Source organism: Bombina bombina, chromosome 8, assembly GCF_027579735.1.
Source record: "Bombina bombina isolate aBomBom1 chromosome 8, aBomBom1.pri, whole genome shotgun sequence".
NCBI lineage: Eukaryota > Metazoa > Chordata > Amphibia > Anura > Bombinatoridae > Bombina > Bombina bombina.
The window spans coordinates 282,566,716-282,588,719 of record NC_069506.1 but is presented as its reverse complement, the minus strand read 5'-3'; the positions used below and the strand labels follow the sequence as shown (position 1 = coordinate 282,588,719).

The 22,004-nt window shown below is 40.5% G+C and overlaps 1 protein-coding gene across 1 annotated transcript in view; it reads left to right on the top strand.

Annotated features, from left to right (window-relative positions):
• The first annotated feature begins 12,339 nt into the window (after positions 1-12,339).
• The window catches only part of LOC128639185 (etoposide-induced protein 2.4 homolog), an 86,153-nt gene continuing 76,488 nt past the window's right edge, over positions 12,340-22,004 (top strand). The window contains 1 exon segment of the mRNA XM_053691412.1: positions 12,340-12,488. The gene's annotated coding sequence lies outside the window, so the exon portion shown is untranslated.

The following is a 22,004-nucleotide window of genomic DNA, read 5'->3' as shown; positions in this document are numbered from 1 at the left end:
CCAGTTTAGGAGCTGTGGGCTGTAAAACCATTTTCTCCCATTTCTCAGGACTGTGCCAGTTTAGGAGCTGTGGGCTGTAGAACCATTTTCTCCCATTTCTCAGGACTGTGCCAGTTTAGGAGCTGTGGGCTGTAGAACCATTTTCTCACATTTCTCATGACTGTGCCAGTTTAGGAGCTGTGGGCTGTAGAACCATTTTCTCACATTTCTCAGGACTGTGCCAGTTTAGGAGCTGTGTGCTGTAGAACCATTTTCTCACAATAATCAGGACTGTGCCAGTTTAGGAGCTGTGGGCTGTAGAAGCATTTTCTTACATTTCTCAGGACTGTGCCAGTTTAGGAGCTGTGGGTTGTAGAACCATTTCTCACATTTCTCAGGACTGTGCCAGTTTAGGAGCTGTGGGCTGTAGAACCATTTCTCACATTTCTCAGGACTGTGCCAGTTTAGGAACTGTGGGCTGTAGAACCATTTTCTCCCATTTCTCAGGACTGTGCCAGTTTAGGAGCTGTGTGCTGTAGAACCATTTTCTCACATTTCTCAGGACTGTGCCAGTTTAGGAGCTGTGTGCTGTTGAACCATTTTCTCCCATTTCTCAGGACTGTGTCAGTTTAGGAGCTGTGTGCTGTTGAACCATTTTCTCCCATTTCTCAGGACTGCGCCAGTTTAGGAGCTGTGGGCTGTAGAACCATTTCTCACATTTCTCAGGACTGTGCCAGTTTAGGAGCTGTGGGCTGAAGAACCATTTCTCACATTTCTCAGGACTGTGCCAGTTTAGGAGCTGTGGGCTGTAGAACCATTTCTCACATTTCTCAGGACTGTGCCAGTTTAGGAACTGTGGGCTGTAGAACCATTTTCTCCCATTTCTCAGGACTGTGCCAGTTTAGGAGCTGTGTGCTGTAGAACCATTTTCTCACATTTCTCAGGACTGTGCCAGTTTAGGAGCTGTGTGCTGTAGAACCATTTTCTCACATTTCTCAGGACTGTGCCAGTTTACGAGCTGTGGGCTGTAGAACCATTTTCTTACATTTCTCATAACTGTGCCAGTTTAGGAGCTGTGTGCTGTAGAACCATTTCTCACATTTCTCAGGACTGTGTCAGTTTAGGAGCTGTGGGCTGTAGAACCATTTTCTCACATTTCTCAGGACTGTGCCAGTTTAGGATCTGTGTGCTGAAGAACCATTTTCTCACATTTCTCAGGACTGTGCCAGTTTAGGAGCTGTGGGCTGAAGAACCATTTCTCACATTTCTCAGGACTGTGCCAGTTTAGGAGCTGTGGGCTGTAAAACCATTTTCTCCCATTTCTCAGGACTGTGCCAGTTTAGGAGCTGTGGGCTGTAGAACCATTTTCTCCCATTTCTCAGGACTGTGCCAGTTTAGGAGCTGTGTGCTGTAGAACCATTTTCTCACATTTCTCATGACTGTGCCAGTTTAGGAGCTGTGGGCTGTAGAACCATTTTCTCACATTTCTCATGACTGTGCCAGTTTAGGAGCTGTGTGCTGTAGAACCATTTTCTCACATTTCTCATGACTGTGCCAGTTTAGGAGCTGTGGGCTGTAGAACCATTTTCTCACATTTCTCAGGACTGTGCCAGTTTAGGAGCTGTGTGCTGTAGAACCATTTTCTCACAATAATCAGGACTGTGCCAGTTTAGGAGCTGTGGGCTGTAGAACCATTTCTCACATTTCTCAGGACTGTGCCAGTTTAGGATCTGTGTGCTGTAGAACCATTTTCTCCCATTTCTCAGGACTGTGCCAGTTTAGGATCTGTGGGCTGTAGAACCATTTCTCACATTTCTCAGGACTGTGTTAGTTTAGGAGCTGTGTGCTGTAGAACCATTTTCTCACATTTCTCAGGACTGTGCCAGTTTAGGAGCAGTGTGCTGAAGAACCATTTCTCACATTTCTCAGGACTATGCCAGTTTAGGAACTGTGGGCTGTAGAACCATTTTCTCCCATTTCTCAGGACTGTGCCAGTTTAGGAGCTTTGGGCTCTAAAACCATTTTCTCACATTTCTCAGGACTGTGCCAGTTTAGGAGCTGTGGGCTGTAGAACCATTTCTCCCATTTCTCAGGACTGTGCCAGTTTAGGAGCTTTGTGCTGAAGAACCATTTTCTCACATTTCTCAGGACTGTGCCAGTTTAGGAGCTGTGGGCTGTAGAACCATTTCTCACATTTCTCAGGACTGTGCCAGTTTAGGAGCTGTGGGCTGTAGAACCATTTTCTCACATTTCTCAGGACTGTGCCAGTTTAGGAGCTGTGGGCTGTAAAACCATTTTCTCACATTTCTCAGGACTGTGCCAGTTTAGGAGCTGTGGGCTGTAGAACCATTTTCTCACATTTCTCAGGACTGTGCCAGTTTAGGAGCTGTGTGCTGTAGAACCATTTTCTCACAATAATCAGGACTGTGCCAGTTTAGGAGCTGTGGGCTGTAGAACCATTTTCTTACATTTCTCATAACTGTGCCAGTTTAGGAGCTCTGTGCTGTTGAACCATTTTCTCACATTTCTCAGGACTGTGCCAGTTTAGGAGCTGTGGGCTGTAAAACCATTTTCTCACATTTCTCAGGACTGTGCCAGTTTAGGAGCTGTGGGCTGTAGAACCATTTCTCACATTTCTCAGGACTGTGCCAGTTTAGGATCTGTGTGCTGTAGAACCATTTTCTCACATTTCTCAGGACTGTGCCAGTTTAGGAGCAGTGTGCTGAAGAACCATTTCTCACATTTCTCAGGACTGTGCCAGTTTAGGAGCTGTGGGCTGTAGAACCATTTCTCACATTTCTCAGGACTGTGCCAGTTTAGGAACTGTGGGCTGTAGAACCATTTTCTCACATTTCTCAGGACTGTGCCAGTTTAGGAGCTGTGTGCAGTAGAACCATTTTCTCACATTTCTCAGGACTGTGCCAGTTTAGGAGCTGTGGGCTGTAGAACCATTTTCTCACATTTCTCAGGCCTGTGCCAGTTTAGGAGCTGTGGGCTGTAGAACCATTTTCTCACATTTCTCAGGACTGTGCCAGTTTAGGAGCTGTGGGCTGTAGAACCATTTTCTCCCATTTCTCAGGACTGTGCCAGTTTAGGAGCTGTGGGCTGTAGAACCATTTCTCACATTTCTCAGGACTGTGCCAGTTTAGGAACTGTGGGCTGTAGAACCATTTTCTCCCATTTCTCAGGACTGTGCCAGTTTAGGAGCTGTGTGCTGTAGAACCATTTTCTCCCATTTCTCAGGACTGTGCCAGTTTAGGAGCTGTGGGCTGTAAAACCATTTTCTCCCATTTCTCAGGACTGTGCCAGTTTAGGAGCTGTGGGCTGTAGAACCATTTTCTCCCATTTCTCAGGAATGTGCCAGTTTAGGAGCTGTGGGCTGTAAAACCATTTTCTCACATTTCTCAAGACTGTGCCAGTTTAGGAGCTGTGGATTGTAGAACCATTTTCTCCCATTTTTCAGGACTGTGCCAGTTTAGGAGCTGTGTGCTGTAGAACCATTTTCTCACAATAATCAGGACTGTGCCAGTTTAGGAGCTGTGGGCTGTAGAACCATTTTCTTACATTTCTCATAACTGTGCCAGTTTAGGAGCTCTGTGCTGTTGAACCATTTTCTCACATTTCTCAGGACTGTGCCAGTTTAGGAGCTGTGGGCTGTAAAACCATTTTCTCACATTTCTCAGGACTGTGCCAGTTTAGGAGCTGTGGGCTGTAGAACCATTTCTCACATTTCTCAGGACTGTGCCAGTTTAGGATCTGTGTGCTGTAGAACCATTTTCTCACATTTCTCAGGACTGTGCCAGTTTAGGAGCAGTGTGCTGAAGAACCATTTCTCACATTTCTCAGGACTGTGCCAGTTTAGGAGCTGTGGGCTGTAGAAACCATTTCTCACATTTCTCAGGACTGTGCCAGTTTAGGAACTGTGGGCTGTAGAACCATTTTCTCACATTTCTCAGGACTGTGCCAGTTTAGGAGCTGTGTGCAGTAGAACCATTTTCTCACATTTCTCAGGACTGTGCCAGTTTAGGAGCTGTGGGCTGTAGAACCATTTTCTCACATTTCTCAGGCCTGTGCCAGTTTAGGAGCTGTGGGCTGTAGAACCATTTTCTCACATTTCTCAGGACTGTGCCAGTTTAGGAGCTGTGGGCTGTAGAACCATTTTCTCCCATTTCTCAGGACTGTGCCAGTTTAGGAGATGTGGGCTGTAGAACCATTTCTCACATTTCTCAGGACTGTGCCAGTTTAGGAACTGTGGGCTGTAGAACCATTTTCTCCCATTTCTCAGGACTGTGCCAGTTTAGGAGCTGTGTGCTGTAGAACCATTTTCTCCCATTTCTCAGGACTGTGCCAGTTTAGGAGCTGTGGGCTGTAAAACCATTTTCTCCCATTTCTCAGGACTGTGCCAGTTTAGGAGCTGTGGGCTGTAGAACCATTTTCTCCCATTTCTCAGGAATGTGCCAGTTTAGGAGCTGTGGGCTGTAAAACCATTTTCTCACATTTCTCAAGACTGTGCCAGTTTAGGAGCTGTGGATTGTAGAACCATTTTCTCCCATTTTTCAGGACTGTGCCAGTTTAGGAGCTGTGTGCTGTAGAACCATTTTCTCACAATAATCAGGACTGTGCCAGTTTAGGAGCTGTGGGCTGTAGAACCATTTTCTTACATTTCTCATAACTGTGCCAGTTTAGGAGCTGTGTGCTGTTGAACCATTTTCTCACATTTCTCAGGACTGTGTTAGTTTAGGAGCTGTGTGCTGTAGAACCATTTTCTCACATTTCTCAGGACTGTGCCAGTTTAGGAGCAGTGTGCTGAAGAACCATTTCTCACATTTCTCAGGACTATGCCAGTTTAGGAGCTGTGGGCTGTAGAACCATTTCTCACATTTCTCAGGACTGTGCCAGTTTAGGAACTGTGGGCTGTAGAACCATTTTCTCCCATTTCTCAGGACTGTGCCAGTTTAGGAGCTGTGGGCTCTAAAACCATTTTCTCAAATTTCTCAGGACTGTGCCAGTTTAGGAGCTGTGGGCTGTAGAACCATTTTCTCCCATTTCTCAGGACTGTGCCAGTTTAGGAGCTGTGGGCTGTAAAACCATTTTCTCACATTTCTCAGGCCTGTGCCAGTTTAGGAGCTGTGGGCTGTAGAACCATTTTCTCACATATCTCAGGACTGTGCCAGTTTAGGAGCTTTGTGCTGAAGAATCATTTTCTCACATTTCTCAGGACTGTGCCAGTTTAGGAGCTGTGGGCTGTAGAACCATTTTCTCCCATTTCTCAGGACTGTGCCAGTTTAGGAGCTGTGGGCTGTTGAACCATTTTCTTACATTCTCAGGACTGTGCCAGTTTAGGAGCTGTGTGCTGTAGAACCATTTTCTCACATTTCTCAGGACTGTGCCAGTTTAGGAGCTGTGTGCGGTAGAACCATTTTCTCACATTTCTCAGGACTGTGCCAGTTTAAGAGCTGTGTGCTGTAGAACTATTTTCTTACATTTCTCAGGACTGTGCCAGTTTAGGAGCTGTGGGCTGTAGAACCATTTTCTCACATTTCTCAGGACTGTGCCAGTTTAGGAGCTGTGGGCTGTAGAACCATTTCTCACATTTCTCAGGACTGTGCCAGTTTAGGAGCTGTGTGCTGTAGAACCATTTTCTCACATATCTCAGGACTGTGCCAGTTTAGGAGCTTTGTGCTGAAGAACCATTTTCTCACATTTCTCAGGAATGTGCCAGTTTAGGAGCTGTGGGCTGTAGAACCATTTTCTTACATTTCTCAGGACTGTGCCAGTTTAGGAGCTGTGTGCTGTAGAACCATTTTCTCACATTTCTCAGGACTGTGCCAGTTTAGGAGCTGTGTGCGGTAGAACCATTTTCTCACATTTCTCAGGACTGTGCCAGATTAAGAGCTGTGTGCTGTAGAACTATTTTCTTACATTTCTCAGGACTGTGCCAGTTTAGGAGCTGTGTGCTGTAGAACTATTTTCAAACATGTCTCAGGACTGTGCCAATTTAGAAGCTGTGGGCTGTAGAACTTTTTCTCACATTTCTCAGGACTGCGCCAGTTTAGGAGCTGTGGGCTGAAGAACCATTTCTCACATTTCTGAGGACTGTGCCAGTTTAGGAACTGTGGGCTGTAGAACCATTTCTCACATTTCTCAGGACTGTGCCAGTTTAGGAGCTGTGTGCGGTAGAACCATTTCTCAGGACTGTGCCAGTTTAGGAGCTGTGTGCTGTAGAACCATTTTCTCCCATTTCTCAGGACTGTGCCAGTTTAGGAGCTGCGTGTGGTAGAACCGTTTTCTCACATTTCTCAGGACTGGGCCAGTTTAGGAACTGTGGGCTGTAGAACCATTTTCTCCCATTTCTCAGGACTGTGCCAGTTTAGGAGCTGTGGGCTGTAAAACCATTTTCTCACATTTCTCAGGACTGTGCCAGTTTAGGAGCTGTGTGCTGTAGAACCATTTTCTCCTATTTCTCAGGACTGGGCCAGTTTAGGAGCTGTGGGCTGTAAAACCATTTTCTCACATTTCTCAAGACTGTGCCAGTTTAGGAGCTGTGGATTGTAGAACCATTTTCTCCCATTTTTCAGGACTGTGCCAGTTTAGGAGCTGTGTGCTGTAGAACCATTTTCTCACATTTCTCAGGACTGTGTTAGTTTAGGAGCTGTGTGCTGTAGAACCATTTTCTCACATTTCTCAGGACTGTGCCAGTTTAGGAGCAGTGTGCTGAAGAACCATTTCTCACATTTCTCAGGACTATGCCAGTTTAGGAGCTGTGGGCTGTAGAACCATTTCTCACATTTCTCAGGACTGTGCCAGTTTAGGAACTGTGGGCTGTAGAACCATTTTCTCCCATTTCTCAGGACTGTGCCAGTTTAGGAGCTGTGGGCTCTAAAACCATTTTCTCAAATTTCTCAGGACTGTGCCAGTTTAGGAGCTGTGGGCTGTAGAACCATTTTCTCCCATTTCTCAGGACTGTGCCAGTTTAGGAGCTGTGGGCTGTAAAACCATTTTCTCACATTTCTCAGGCCTGTGCCAGTTTAGGAGCTGTGGGCTGTAGAACCATTTTCTCACATATCTCAGGACTGTGCCAGTTTAGGAGCTTTGTGCTGAAGAACCATTTTCTCACATTTCTCAGGACTGTGCCAGTTTAGGAGCTGTGGGCTGTAGAACCATTTTCTCCCATTTCTCAGGACTGTGCCAGTTTAGGAGCTGTGGGCTGTTGAACCATTTTCTTACATTCTCAGGACTGTGCCAGTTTAGGAGCTGTGTGCTGTAGAACCATTTTCTCACATTTCTCAGGACTGTGCCAGTTTAGGAGCTGTGTGCGGTAGAACCATTTTCTCACATTTCTCAGGACTGTGCCAGTTTAAGAGCTGTGTGCTGTAGAACCATTTTCTTACATTTCTCAGGACTGTGCCAGTTTAGGAGCTGTGGGCTGTAGAACCATTTTCTCACATTTCTCAGGACTGTGCCAGTTTAGGAGCTGTGGGCTGTAGAACCATTTCTCACATTTCTCAGGACTGTGCCAGTTTAGGAGCTGTGTGCTGTAGAACCATTTTCTCACATATCTCAGGACTGTGCCAGTTTAGGAGCTTTGTGCTGAAGAACCATTTTCTCACATATCTCAGGACTGTGCCAGTTTAGGAGCTTTGTGCTGAAGAACCATTTTCTCACATTTCTCAGGAATGTGCCAGTTTAGGAGCTGTGGGCTGTAGAACCATTTTCTTACATTTCTCAGGACTGTGCCAGTTTAGGAGCTGTGTGCAGTAGAACCATTTTCTCACATTTCTCAGGACTGTGCCAGTTTAGGAGCTGTGTGCGGTAGAACCATTTTCTCACATTTCTCAGGACTGTGCCAGTTTAAGAGCTGTGTGCTGTAGAACTATTTTCTTACATTTCTCAGGACTGTGCCAGTTTAGGAGCTGTGTGCTGTAGAACTATTTTCAAACATGTCTCAGGACTGTGCCAATTTAGAAGCTGTGGGCTGTAGAACTTTTTCTCACATTTCTCAGGACTGCGCCAGTTTAGGAGCTGTGGGCTGAAGAACCATTTCTCACATTTCTGAGGACTGTGCCAGTTTAGGAAATGTGGGCTGTAGAACCATTTCTCACATTTCTCAGGACTGTGCCAGTTTAGGAGCTGTGTGCGGTAGAACCATTTCTCAGGACTGTGCCAGTTTAGGAGCTGTGTGCTGTAGAACCATTTTCTCCCATTTCTCAGGACTGTGCCAGTTTAGGAGCTGCGTGTGGTAGAACCGTTTTCTCACATTTCTCAGGACTGGGCCAGTTTAGGAACTGTGGGCTGTAGAACCATTTTCTCCCATTTCTCAGGACTGTGCCAGTTTAGGAGCTGTGGGCTGTAAAACCATTTTCTCACATTTCTCAGGACTGTGCCAGTTTAGGAGCTGTGTGCTGTAGAACCATTTTCTCCTATTTCTCAGGACTGGGCCAGTTTAGGAGCTGTGGGCTGTAAAACCATTTTCTCACATTTCTCAGGACTGTGCCAGTTTAGGAGCTGTGGGTTGTAGAACCATTTTCTCACATTTCTCAGGACTGTGCCAGTTTAGGAGCTGTGTGCTGTAGAACCATTTTCTCACATTTCTCAGGACTGTGCCAGTTTAGGAGCTGTGTGCTGTAGAATCATTTTCTCACATTTCTCAGGACTGTGCCAGTTTAGGAGCTGTGTGCTGTAGAACCATTTTCTCCCATTTCTCGGGACTGTGCCAGTTTACGAGCTGTGTGCTGTAGAACCATTTCTCACATTTCTCAGGACTGTGCCAGTTTAGGAGCTGTGTGCTGTAGAACCATTCTCTCACATTTCTCAGGACTGTGCTAGTTTAGGAGCTGTGGGTTGTAGAACCATTTTCTCACATTTCTCAGGACTGTGCCAGTTTAGGAGCTGTGGGCTGCACAACCATTTTCTCACATTTCTCAGTACTGTGCCAGTTTAGGAGCTGTGGGCTGTAAAACCATTTCTCACATTTCTCAGGCCTGTGCCAGGTTAGGAGCTGTGGGCTGTATAACCATTTCTCAGGCCTGTGCCAGTTTAGGAGCTGTGGGCTGTAGAACCATTTTCTCACATTTCTCAGGACTGTGCCAGTTTAGGAGCTGTGTGCTGTAGAACCATTTTCTCACATTTCTCAGGACTGTGCAAGTTTAGGAGCTGTGTGCTGTAGAACCATTTTCTCACATTTCTCAGGCCTGTGCCAGTTTAGGAACTGTGTGCGGTAGAACCATTTTCTCACATTTCTCAGGACTGTGCCAGTTTAGGAGCTGTGTGCTGTAGAACCATTTTCTCACATGTCTCAGGACTGTGCCAGCTGTGTGCTGCTCTTATTCCTAGTTATGTTCTAGTATCTCATACCCCCTAACTGTCCCGATTTTAGGGGTCTGTCCCCCTGTCCCGGGTTGCTAGCCATCTGTCCCGATTTGCCCCATGCATTAAAAAAAAAAGTTTTTTTTTTTATTATTCTATTGGGACCATACTCAGAAGCAGCTGGCTTTGCTCTCATAGGGTTAGATACCTGTTAGATTCCCTGTGGAAAAGGAATGGTGTGTGGGTTAAGCAGGAGTAAGAAGGCTGTATACACTCTGACCACGGGTAATGGTGACCTCTCTAACCTACCTCTGGTAGTTATGATGTCTAACCCCTGGTGATAATACTAGCATGCCTTCAGTTTTATACAATGAGCAGTGCTAATAAAAGGGTAACGAACAGTGGCAGCTGCAGCCTGCCAGCTAATGTGCTTGCCAACCCCAGGACCCCATACAATGAATTACAGATACCCATATATGATGTAGTGTGTGTGTCTATCTGTATCCATAACTGTGTGTGTGTATCTGTATGTATAAGTTTATGCTATGTAGTGTGTGTGTGTCTGCATGTATAAATGTAAGCTATGTAGTGTGTGTATGTGTATCTGCATGTATAAGTGTGTATCTGCATGTATAAGTGTATGCTATGTAGTGTGTGTGTGTTTGCATGTATAAGTGTATACTATGTGGTGTCTGTGTATCTGCATGTATAAATGTAAGCTATGTAGTGTGTGTATGTGTATCTGCATGTATAAGTGTATGCTATGTATTGTGTGTATGTGTATCTGCATGTATAAGTGTGTATCTGCATGTATAAGTGTATGCTATGTAGTGTGTGTGTGTTTGCATGTATAAGTGTATACTATGTAGTGTGTGTATGTGTATCTGCATGTATAAGTGTGTATCTGCATGTATAAGTGTATGCTATGTAGTGTGTGTGTATCTGCATGTATAAGTATATACTATGTAGTGTGTGTATGTGTATCTGCATGTATAAGTGTGTATCTGCATGTATAAGTGTATGCTATGTAGTGTGTGTGTATCTGCATGTATAAGTGTATACTATGTAGTGTGTGTATGTGTATCTGCATGTATAAGTGTGTATCTGCATGTATAAGTGTATGCTATGTAGTGTGTGTGTATCTGCATGTATAAGTGTATACTATGTAGTGTCTGTGTATCTGCATGTATAAGTGTATGCTATGTAGTGTGTGTGTGTTTGCATGTATAAGTGTATACTATGTAGTGTCTGTGTATCTGCATGTATAAGTGTATGCTGCATGTATAAGTGTATGCTATGTAGTGTGTGTGTATCTGCCTGTATAAGTGTATGCTACGTAGTGTGCGTGTGTATCTTCATGTGTAAGTGTAAGCTATGTAGTGTGCGTGTGTATCTTCATGTGTAAGTGTAAGCTATGTAGTGTGTGTGTGTATCTTTATGTGTAAGTGTATGCTATGTAGTGTGTGTGCATCTGCATGTATAAGTGTATACTATGTAGTTTAAAGAATTTATTATTAAATGTCCAATTAAGATAAAAATATTTAATGTCTTTGCAAAGGCTAATTAAATACAGAGCTCACATAGCTATACCAGTGGTTTGAGCTTGTGTTTGATTTGCTACCTAAGTGTATTAAAATACAGGTGGCCCTCGTTTTACAACGGTTCAATTTACACTGTTTCAGAATAACAACCTTTTTTTCCAGTCATGTGACTGCTATTGAAAAGCATTGAGAAGCAGTGCATTTATTAAAATAGCCAGTAGGTGGAGCTGTGCACTGGTGTTGCAGCAAAGCCAAGCAAGCTGAAATTAATCAGTTTAGCCAGACCAGAGCTATTGAGCAGATTTCAAAGGAACAAGATCTTCCTGTCTATAAATCAGTCCAGATTGCAATGCATAGAAAGAACTGTTTGTAGAAAAATGCAAGTGAAGTGTGTTGTGTGATTATTTTATTAGGTTTATAATGCTGTTTAGCATTTAAAGTCTTAATTTCAAAGCTTTAAAAATAATGTATTAGGTGTTACTTATGACACTTTTGAGAGGGGCCTGGAACCTATCTCCCTCACTTCCCATTGACTTACATTATAAACTGGGTTTCAATTTACAACGGTTTCAATTTACAACCATTCCTTCTGGAACCTAACCCCGGCGTAAACTGAGGACTACCTGTATTTGACTTTATTTAGAATTTTATTTAAATTACATTGGTCTTATGATTTTTTTAAGTCCCACCCACCACATTTCAATTTTTTTGCAGGGTGGGGGTCCCTCTTTTGAATTTTGAAATGTTGGGAGGTATGGTATCACACAGTTACACCTGGGACCCCACCATTATAAAAATGACTGTCCCAGGCTGCAAACCTATTTAAAGGGATAGTACACATTGTGTAATTACAAGACATTTCTGTTGTGTTACTATAGAATAACATAACAACCAAGTCCAAACTATACTTTTCACTGAAAATGTTTTTCAATAGTCAAGCTCCACAAACTATTAACCTTATTTAGAGGCACCAATGTGGTCTTTAGTTCACAGAAAACAATGCTAGCCACTGTCATTATGATAGTATGAAGTATGTTGGTTTTCACCAGTTAGAATTGCCATTGATTCATTTTCAGAGCTAAATTACATGAAAGGGGTCAAATAAATTGTGGAAATATATTGTATTACACATAACAACATTTTATATAAAAGCCTCAGGTGTTTACTGTCCCTTTATTCCTGAAACTATTTATATTTTATGAGTGTAAAGCTCAGTGCATCAGGCAGCCGGCCGGGGCTGTAACATGAGGAAATACCCAGCGGTTATATTACACACTCAGCTCACTGCACCACCACTCGGTGAGTTTTGTTTTCAGGGTAATAAATGCACTTCCTGTTCCTGCTCGGATTGTCATGTTTGTCCTCTTGTACTTGCCGTATTGCTGCATAAAAAGACTACAGCTCCCAGAAATCACAAGGACAAAAACAGCTCAGGCCTCTCCCTTTATGAAGCTGCATTCTGGTACTTGTAGTCTGTACTTGTTTTGTGCTTGAGTAGGACAGCAGGCAATGATACTACATCTCCCATCATGCACCGGGCTACATGGGCTGTCTGTGGCCTGATGTACATGGGCTGCCTATTGTAATGCTGTAAGGAGAGAGACCTAAACAAACAACCTGGGCAGGAGGTGGCAGCTCAGGGCAGTCAGGGGCTTCTTGCAGGTGAGAGTCCTGGCATGGCCTGCTGTGCTGTCACTTTAATACATATGTGTATACATATATATATATATATATATATATATATATATATATATATATGTGTCTGTATCTGTGTATGTGTATATATATATATATATATATATATATATATATATATGTGTGTCTGTATCTGTATATATATATATATATATATATATATATATATATATATATATATATATATATATATATATGTGTATGTATCTGTATAATTATGTATATGTGATCAGTATATATATGTATGTGCTGTATATGTATCTGTCTGTATATGTGATGTGTATGTATTTGTTTATATATTTGTGTATGTATCTGTATATATGTATGTGTTGTGTCTGTATCTGTGTGTATATATATATATATATATATATATATACGGTATATATGTGTGTGTGTATCTGTATATATGTATGTGCTGTGTATGTATCTGTATATATGTATGTGCTGTGTATGTATCTGTATATATGTATGTGCTGTGTATGTATCTATTTATATGTATGTGCTGTGTATGTATCTGTATATATGTATGTGCTGTGTATGTATCTATATGTATCTGTCTATATGTATGTGCTGTGTATGTATCTATTTATATGTATCTGTCTATATGTATGTGCTGTGTATGTATTTGTATGTATGTGTAATCTGTCTATATGTATGTGCTGTGTATGTATTTGTATATATGTATGTGCTGTGTATGTATCTATTTATATGTAGCTGTTTATATGTATGTGCTGTGTATGTATTTGTATGTATGTGTAATCTGTATATATGTATGTGCTGTGTATGTATCTGTATATATGTATGTGCTGTGTATGTATCTGTATATATGTATGTGCTGTGTATGTATCTATTTATATGTATCTGTTTATATGTATGTGCTGTGTATGTATTTGTATGTATGTGTAATCTGTATATATGTATGTGCTGTGTATGTATCTGTATATATGTATGTGCTGTGTATGTATCTGTATATATGTATGTGCTGTGTATGTATCTATATGTATGTGCTGTGTATGTATCTATATGTATGTGCTGTGTATGTATCTGTATATATGTATGTGCTGTGTATGTATCTGTATATATGTATGTGCTGTGTATGTATCTATATGTATGTGCTGTGTATGTATCTGTATATATGTATGTGCTGTGTATGTATCTATTTATATGTATCTGTTTATATGTATGTGCTGTGTATGTATTTGTATGTATGTGTAATCTGTATATATGTATGTGCTGTGTATGTATCTATATGTATGTGCTGTGTATGTATCTATATGTATGTGCTGTGTATGTATCTGTATATATGTATGTGCTGTGTATGTATCTATTTATATGTATGTGTTGTGTATGTATCTGTCTATATGTATGTGCTGTGTATGTATCTATTTATATGTATCTGTCTATATGTATGTGCTGTGTATGTATCTATTTATATGTATCTGTTTATATGTATGTGCTGTGTATGTATTTGTATGTATGTGTAATCTGTATATATGTATGTGCTGTGTATGTATCTATATGTATGTGCTGTGTATGTATCTGTATATATGTATGTGCTGTGTATGTATCTATTTATATGTATGTGCTGTGTATGTATCTGTCTATATGTATGTGCTGTGTATGTATTTGTATGTATGTGTAATCTGTATATATGTATGTGCTGTGTATGTATTTGTATGTATGTGTAATCTGTATATATGTATGTGCTGTGTATGTATTTGTATGTATGTGTAATCTGTATATATGTATGTGCTGTGTATGTGTAATCTGTATATATGTATGTGCTGTGTATGTATTTGTATGTATGTGTAATCTGTATATATGTATGTGCTGTGTATGTATTTGTATGTATGTGTAATCTGTATATATGTATGTGCTGTGTATGTATTTGTATGTATGTGTAATCTGTATATATGTATGTGCTGTGTATTTATCTGTATCATGAAAGTTTAACGTTGGCTTTACTGTCTCTTTAAACATTTTCACTGATAACTTTGAAAGTGCACTTGGCCTTTTGCCCCCTTCACTTGCACATGCTGTGAGTTCTGGTCATGTGACATGTTACCTTCTGTGCTTGGTCCTCAGGTGAGTAGTGTGCACAGTTTTAGGCTGCACGTGCATGCTGCTTACTGCTGTATTGGCAACAAGCTTTGTGCACTCCTATAGTGATTATTGTGTTTGTACCACATTTTATAAATCTGAGTATCATATCCAGCTAAACAACATCTATTAATAGTAACTAATAGGACAACCCCCTTCATCATCTGTGTTGCGCCGCTTTCTCTGTGCGTGTGGTTTAATGACGTCACAGGCAAAGTGTCAGAATATGTATCCTCAAAACAAGTAGGGTGATGTATGCATGCATGGTGTACGTTATGTGACAAGGTGATGGAGCGGACACTGGATCATATCTCGTTATGTGTGATCATTTCATCTGTGATCCAGAGATCACATCTCATTATGTGTGATCATTTCATCTGTGACCCAGAGATCAGATCTCATTAGGTGTGATCATTTCATCTGTGATCCAGAGATCAGATCTCATTATGTGTGATCATTTAATCTGTGATCCAGAGATCAGATCTCATTATGTGTGATCATTTAATCTGTGATCCAGAGATCACATCTCATTATGTGTGATCATTTCATCTGTGACCCAGAGATCAGATCTCATTAGGTGTGATCATTTCATCTGTGACCCAGAGATCAGATCTCATTAGGTGTGATTATTTAATCTGTGATCCAGAGATCATATCTCATTAGGTGTGATTATTTCATCTGTGACCCAGAGATCAGATCTCATTAGGTGTGATCATTTAATCTGTGATCCAGAGATCACATCTCATTATGTGTGATCATTTCATCTGTGACCCAGAGATTAGATCTCATTAGGTGTGATAATTTAATCTGTGATCCAGAGATCAGATCTCATTAGGTGTGATCATTTCATCTGTGATCCAGAGATCAGATCTCATTAGGTGTGATCATTTCATCTGTGACCCAGAGATCAGATCTCATTAGGTGTGATCATTTCATCTGTGACCCAGAGATCAGATCTCATTAGGTGTGATCATTTCATCTGTGACCCAGAGATTAGATCTCATTAGGTGTGATCATTTCATCTGTGACCCAGAGATCAGATCTCATAAGGTGTGATCATTTAATCTGTGATCCAGAGATCATATCTCGTTATGTGTGATCATTTCATCTGTGACCCAGAGATCAGATCTCATAAGGTGTGATCATTTAATCTGTGATCCAGAGATCATATCTCGTTATGTGTGATCATTTCATCTGTGACCCAGAGATCAGATCTCATAAGGTGTGATCATTTAATCTGTGATCCAGAGATCATATCTCATTAGGTGTGATCATTTCATCTGTGACCCAGAGATCAGATCTCATTAGGTGTGATCATTTCATCTGTGACCCAGAGATCAGATCTCATTAGGTGTGATCATTTCATCTGTGACCCAGAGATTAGATCTCATTAGGTGTGATCATTTCATCTGTGACCCAGAGATCAGATCTCATAAGGTGTGATCATTTCATCTGTGATCCAGAGATCATATCTCGTTATGTGTGATCATTTCATCTGTGACCCAGAGATCAGATCTCATAAGGTGTGATCATTTAATCTGTGATCCAGAGATCATATCTCGTTATGTGTGATCATTTCATCTGTGACCCAGAGATCAGATCTCATAAGGTGTGATCATTTCATCTGTGATCCAGAGATCATATCTCATTAGGTGTGATCATTTCATCTGTGACCCAGAGATCAGATCTCATTAGGTGTGATCATTTCATCTGTGACCCAGAGATCAGATCTCATTAGGTGTGATCATTTCATCTGTGACCCAGAGATCAGATCTCATTAGGTGTGATCATTTCATCTGTGACCCAGAGATCAGATCTCATTAGGTGTGATCATTTCATCTGTGACCCAGAGATCAGATCTCATTAGGTGTGATCATTTCATCTGTGACCCAGAGATTAGATCTCATTAGGTGTGATCATTTCATCTGTGATCCAGAGATCAGATCTCATTAGGTGTGATCATTTCATCTGTGATCCAGAGATCATATCTCATTAGGTGTGATCATTTCATCTGTGACCCAGAGATTAGATCTCATTAGGTGTGATCATTTCATCTGTGATCCAGAGATCAGATCTCATTAGGTGTGATCATTTCATCTGTGATCCAGAGATCATATCTCATTAGGTGTGATCATTTCATCTGTGACCCAGAGATCAGATCTCATTAGGTGTGATCATTTCATCTGTGACCCAGAGATCAGATCTCATTAGGTGTGATCATTTCATCTGTGACCCAGAGATTAGATCTCATTAGGTGTGATCATTTCATCTGTGACCCAGAGATCAGATCTCATAAGGTGTGATAATTTAATCTGTGATCCAGAGATCATATCTCGTTATGTGTGATCATTTCATCTGTGACCCAGAGATCAGATCTCATAAGGTGTGATCATTTAATCTGTGATCCAGAGATCATATCTCGTTATGTGTGATCATTTCATCTGTGACCAGAGATCAGATCTCATAAGGTGTGATCATTTAATCTGTGATCCAGAGATCAGATCTCATTAGGTGTGATCATTTCATCTGTGACCCAGAGATCAGATCTCATTAGGTGTGATCATTTCATCTGTGACCCAGAGATCAGATCTCATTAGGTGTGATCATTTCATCTGTGACCCAGAGATTAGATCTCATTAGGTGTGATCATTTCATCTGTGACACAGAGATCAGATCTCATTAGGTGTGATCATTTAATCTGTGATCCAGAGATCAGATCTCATTAGGTGTGATCATTTAATCTGTGATCCAGAGATCAGATCTCATTAGGTGTGATCATTTCATCTGTGACCCAGAGATTAGATCTCATAAGGTGTGATCATTTCATCTGTGATCCAGAGATCAGATCTCATTAGGTGTGATCATTTAATCTGTGATCCAGAGATCAGATCTCATTAGGTGTGATCATTTAATCTGTGATCCAGAGATCAGATCTCATTAGGTGTGATCATTTCATCTGTGACCCAGAGATTAGATCTCATTAGGTGTGATCATTTCATCTGTGACCCAGAGATCAGATCTCATAAGGTGTGATAATTTAATCTGTGATCCAGAGATCATATCTCGTTATGTGTGATCATTTCATCTGTGACCCAGAGATCAGATCTCATAAGGTGTGATCATTTAATCTGTGATCCAGAGATCATATCTCGTTATGTGTGATCATTTCATCTGTGACCAGAGATCAGATCTCATAAGGTGTGATCATTTAATCTGTGATCCAGAGATCAGATCTCATTAGGTGTGATCATTTCATCTGTGACCCAGAGATCAGATCTCATTAGGTGTGATCATTTCATCTGTGACCCAGAGATCAGATCTCATTAGGTGTGATCATTTCATCTGTGACCCAGAGATTAGATCTCATTAGGTGTGATCATTTCATCTGTGACACAGAGATCACATCTCATAAGGTGTGATCATTTCATCTGTGATCCAGAGATCAGATCTCATTAGGTGTGATCATTTAATCTGTGATCCAGAGATCAGATCTCATTAGGTGTGATCATTTAATCTGTGATCCAGAGATCAGATCTCATTAGGTGTGATCATTTCATCTGTGACCCAGAGATTAGATCTCATTAGGTGTGATCATTTCATCTGTGACCCAGAGATTAGATCTCATTAGGTGTGATCATTTCATCTGTGACCCAGAGATCAGATCTCATTAGGTGTGATCATTTCATCTGTGACCCAGAGATTAGATCTCATTAGGTGTGATCATTTCATCTGTGACCCAGAGATCAGATTTCATTAGGTGTGATCATTTAATCTGTGACCCAGAGATCAGATCTCATAAGGTGTGATCATTTAATATGTGACCCAAAGATCAGGCATCATTAAATGTGATAATTTAATCTGTGACCCAGAGATCAGCTCTCATTAGGGCCCCAATGATCGAAAGTGCTACAAGGCGAGCGAGCCTTTCGATATATTCCAAGCTCCTGACATAGCGTCATCGCAGAGAGGCGTTTTGCTATACATGCCATTGGTCGGCGATGCTTAGTAAAGGATCCCTTGAAATAGAACTGCCTTGTTCCTAACCACTAATCCTAATCCCCCAAACCGAATTTCCGGAAGCTTGGAACCCCTTTAAATAGAGGTACCTCTTCATCCCTATTGGCTGTTTTTAAATCAGTCAAACCCTATTTGCGGATTCAAATCGGCCAATTGCAAGAAAGTATTTAATTTTAAATTCTATTATCCATTTCTATTGTATGGGGGTTGATTAGGTGCTTATTGATAATTTGCATTTAGTAGGCCTTAATCACCTAACCCCCCCATACCTGTATGGGGGTTGATTAGGTTAGTGCAGCTTAGGGGTTAATAATGCATTTATCTACTATGTTTAAAATATGCTTTCTTATGTATGATGCATATTTTTTTAAGTATTGTATATAAATTAATATGTATTTTTTTATTGTAAACATAAATATATTTTTTTAAATTTATATTTATGTTACAATAGTCATTAGTATTACAATTTTATTATTACATATCAGGCAAGTTATGTAATACTATAATTATAATACAACTGTCTTTTATAACATAGATATATATTCTAAAATTATATTTATATTTAAAATAATAAACGCAACAAGCAAGAATATCTACATTGTAATTTATATACCATACTTAAAGGGACAGTCTACTCCAGAATTGTTATTGTTTAAAAAGATAGATAATCCCTTTATTACCCTCTCCCCAGTTTTGCATAACCAACACTGTTATACTAATACACATTATACTTCTGTGATTACCTTGTTTCTAAGCCTCTGCAGACTGCCCCCTTATTTCAGTTCTTTCGACAGACTTGCATGTTAATTATACTCAGGTAGATTACGAGTTATGCGCGCTATGGGGAATTTAACCAAAGCAACAAAAGTTGCGTTGTTTCACCCTCTATTGCGCAGCCATTACAAGTTTTGAAACAGGCGGCTTGTACGTGCGATATGGTTGCGTTGAGCTCCATACCGCACAAAATACAAGCGCTGTTTTGATGTGCTCGTGCACGCTTTCCCCATAGACATCAATGGGGAGAGCGGGTTCGAAAAAAACCTAACACCTGCGATCGCGGAATGAAAAGCTCCGTAACACAGCCCCATTGATGTCTATGGGGGAAAAAAAGAAACTTTTAAACCTAACACCCTAACAGAAACCATAAGTCTAAACTCCCCTAATCTACTGCCCCCAACATCTCTGATACCTACATAATGATAATCTGCCGCTCCCGATATCGCCGCCACCTAAATAAATCTATTAACCCCTAATCTGCCACTCCTGATATCACCACCACTATACTAAAGTATTAAACCTCTGGCCTCCCACATCACTAAATAAACCTATTAACCCCTAAACTGCCAGCCCCCCACATCGCAACAACCTAAATTAAACTATTAACCCCTAAACCTAACCCTAACCCTAACACCCCCTAACTTTAACGTAATTAAAATAGAGCTAAATTAAAGTTATAATTATTAAAGGGACACTGAACCCAAATTTTTTCTTTCGTGATTCAGATAGAACATGTGATTTTTAACAACTTTCTAATTTACTCCTATTATCAATTTTTCTTCGTTCTCTTGCTTTCTTTATTTGAAAAAGAAGGCATCTAAGCTATTTTTCTGGTTCAGAACCATGGAAAGCACCTGTTTATTGGTAGATGAATTTACCCACCAATCAGCAAGAACAACACAGTGTGTTCACCAAAAATGGGCCGGCATCTAAACTTACATTCTTGCATTTCAAATAAAGATACCAAGAGAATGAAAATAATTTGATAATAGGAATAAATTAGAAAGTTGCTTAAAATAGCATGCTCTTTCTGAATCACGATAGAAAAAAATTGGGTTCAGTGTCCCTTTAACTAAATAATACCTATTTAAAACTAAATACATACTTACCTGTAAAATAAAACCTAAGATAGCTAACTAATAGTTATATTGTAGCTAGCTTAGGTTTTATTTTTATTTCACAGGTAAGCTTGTATTTATTTTAACTAGGTAGACTAGTTAGTAAATAGTTATTAACTATTTACTAACTACCTAGTTAAAATAAATACAAACTTACTTGGGAAATAAAACCTAAGCTGCCTTACACTCTAACCTAACATTACAAAAAATAAAAAACACTAAAATTACAAAAAATAAAAAACCTACCATTACAAAAAATAACAAACTAAATTATCCAAAATAATAAAAATTATTCCTACTCGAATAATAAAAAAACATAATCTATAATAAACTACCAAGGGCCCTTAATTTAAAAGGGCTTTTTGTAGGGCATTGCCCTAAAGATAACAACAGCTCTTTTCCTACAAAAGAAAAACAAACACCCCCCTAACAGTATACAACCCCCCAAACCCACAAAATAAAAATAAAGTAAAACCTAATCTACCCATTGCCCTGAAAAGGGCATTTGTATGGGTATTGCCCTTAAAAGGGCATTCAGCTCTTTTTCCTGTCCTTAAAAGGGCATTCAGCTCTTTTATGAAATGCCCAACCCCTAATCTAAAAATAAAAACCCACCCCAAAATGAAATTTTTTTTTACACAAAATAACAAATTATCCAAAATAATAAAATTATTCCTATTCTAATACCCATTTAAAAAAAAAAAAAAACCACCCCAAAATAAAAGAAACCTAATCTAGAATGAACTACCAATAGCCCTTAAAGGGGCCTTTTGTAGGGCATTGCCCTAAAGATATCAGCTCTTTTTCTGAAAAAAATAAAAAGACCCACTAACATTACAGCCCCCCACCCCCCCAAACCCACAAAATAAAAAAAAATCTAAAAAACCTAATCTACCCATTGCACTGAAAATGGCATTTGTATGGGAATTGCCCTGAAAAGGGCATTCAGCTCCTTTGCTGCCCTTAAAAGGTCATTCAGCTCTTTTAAGAGTGCCCACCCTAATCTAAAAAAAAACCCACCCCAAAAAAACTTTAAAAAAAACCTAACACTAACCCCTCTTTAGGTACTCACAGTTGTTGAGGTCCCGCTTGAACCATCTTCATCCCGGCGGCTCCATCTTCATCCATCGCGGGACCGGCATCTTTTTCATCCCTACGGAGGCGGAGCGGCGATGCACGGAGGCGGAGGTCCGGGGGGAGGTCCATCGATCCGACGTGGAGGTCCTCTTCATGTGATCGTCCGCCACACTGATTCGAATCAGCCAATAGAATGAGAGCTGCTTAAAGGGACACTGAACCCAAAATTTTTCTTTCGTGATTCAGATAGAGCATGACATTTTAAGCAACTTTCTAATTTACTTCTATTATCAAATTTTCTTCATTCTCTTGGTATATTTATTTGAAATGCAAGAATGTAAGTTTAGATGCCGGCCCATTTTTGGTGAACAACCTGGGTTGTTCTTGCTGATTG